Source organism: Bombina bombina, chromosome 5, assembly GCF_027579735.1.
Source record: "Bombina bombina isolate aBomBom1 chromosome 5, aBomBom1.pri, whole genome shotgun sequence".
Lineage (NCBI taxonomy): Eukaryota > Metazoa > Chordata > Amphibia > Anura > Bombinatoridae > Bombina > Bombina bombina.
In genome coordinates this window covers 574,985,499-574,987,706 of record NC_069503.1, presented here as the reverse complement: position 1 = coordinate 574,987,706, position 2,208 = coordinate 574,985,499, and the positions used below count along the sequence as shown (strand labels likewise).

Genomic DNA, 2,208 nt, shown 5'->3' with positions numbered 1-2,208 from the left:
TGGATTTGAATCACAATTTAACCAATTGAACTTCACTGTACCTTTAAGTATCTTATAAAGTGTATTTAGAATGATACTTACAGCTGTGCCTGGGAAGGACAATCTGACACCCAGGACAATGAAGGTTTAAACAGGGGGAAGGGATGGGATTGGCTCGGGGAGGGATGGGAATGGCTTGGGGAGTGGTGAGCTGCTGCTCCAGGGTAGGCCGTACAGCTGGGGAGTGGGGAGTTTGGGTCTGGGCAGCTGTACGGGCCAGAATACGGGGAGAGCGGCGAAGGGGGGTGTATGGGCGTTTTTTGGGAGGGACAGGATATGAAATATGGGAAGGGCTGGCAGTGGTCGGGGCATGGTCATGGGTTTGGTGATGGGAAGGGCTCTGGGTGTGTGCAGAGGTGTGGCCATGGTCAGGGGTGTGTGCACGGGGAGGGGTCTGTGACTGGGCAGGGGCGGAATCCAGATGACCAGAAGTGGTGGATCCATCTGAAAATGTAAAATAAATATATTAACATCTCATACATCCTGACATCAAATCAACGCATTTAAAATTGATTATGTTTTCAATATACCTCGAAGTGTGTTTGAATCTGTAAACTATTCTGAAATGAGGATATGGTATCTATATAGGCACTCAGATGAATCTCAATGACTGTCTGTACAATGTGAAACTTATTATTGTGTTTTGGCATGGAATATGCATGTGACATAATGATGGCATGAATTATATATTCTTAAAAAAATATATACAAGCAGATTTTCATGCTGCCTGATATAGAAAGGGGGCAGTAGTGTATTTGAACAGACAAATAATATTCCTTTTTAAAGGGAAAAAGCTGTAGACTTTGAATGTCTTCAATAAAATGATTTCAAAAAAAGAAACATGTTGGAAACATGATAGATATATTTCACATACCATCAGACTCCAAGGCAGCCTCTTCCTCCTCCATCCCACATGTGACATCAATCTCTGTAAAACATAACATGTTGTGTACACCTTAAGATCAGATATTATAACATATGTTACTGTTGCTCAAATACGCACATCAATGTTGCATTAAAGATATACACACACAAAGTTATGATTTACATCATTTTGATGGAGCATACAAATGACAATAGATTTGTTATTGTCAATAAATCAGAATCTTAATGTATTGTTTGTCTTAATGTTAAATTCATAAAAGCATAGTACATAGAACATTTAAGATTTCTCATGTGTGTATCACTTGATGACTGTTGTTAAAAAAATTAAAAAATGAAAAAAACATATGTTAGACATCTTATGAATAACAAATGTGTAGAATAATAAAGTAGAAATTATTAATCGCTCAATATAAAAAATAAATATATAATCAGAAGATAAATTCTATGATTTTTTATAATGTTATGCTTCATCGGAATCATGATCATAATATTGATTAGCAATACACCTTCAATTACATATAAATGAGTCAATGGACTTACCAGGAGCCCGCAAAGGCGGCTCTATGTCACTGCTGGATTCCTGTGGGCTCCCCACACCAACTCTCTCTATGAATGATATAGATATATATTATTAAACACATTTTGGATATCACTAAATCACATCTGTCTAGAATTTTAACATTAATCAACTTTAAAATGTGAATAATAGAGCAGTCATTACACCAGAAAATGCTTGATTGAATCAAGGGGATTCTGTAAACATATCTGTATTCAACATATGTTTAATGTCAGACTACATTAGACATCAAATTCATCTCAGATGCTGCTATTGCATATCTAAATATACCCAATGATCAATGTTCTTAACCCTTTAAGGACACAGCTTTCACTTAGCTCAATTGTTTTATGACGGAATAATTCCGTCATATGTCCTTAAGAAGTTACAAGAATACACACAAACCACATATTGAGGAGCATCTGTTGACAAATCTAAACAAACATGTGTCACATCGAGCCATTTTTTCAATGTACAGTAATCTTGTTTAGGACACAACACATATTTATCACAATACATAACAAACTTTATTATTACTAATATGTAATCATGGTGCTGTTAGAGTATGCAGATATATATAAAGTAACTCCAACAGATAATTAGATTTATATATCAATAGTTTTTAATAAAAATAATGTAATGATGAATGAATCTATTTTGTCTTAAAGGGACACTGACATGATTAATTTAAATAATTGATTTCTATGTTCAAACTGTAAAAAATGATT

General features: G+C 35.0%; 1 long non-coding RNA gene across 1 annotated transcript; it reads right to left on the bottom strand.

Annotated features, from left to right (window-relative positions):
- Positions 1-297: 297 nt before the first annotated feature.
- LOC128659434 (uncharacterized) lies at positions 298-1,518 on the bottom strand. Its single transcript, XR_008402382.1, has 3 exons — positions 1,465-1,518; positions 914-967; positions 298-483 (listed from the first exon to the last, which is right to left on the bottom strand). It is a non-coding gene; the product is annotated as an uncharacterized LOC128659434 (long non-coding RNA).
- Between the last annotated feature and the right edge of the window lie 690 nt (positions 1,519-2,208).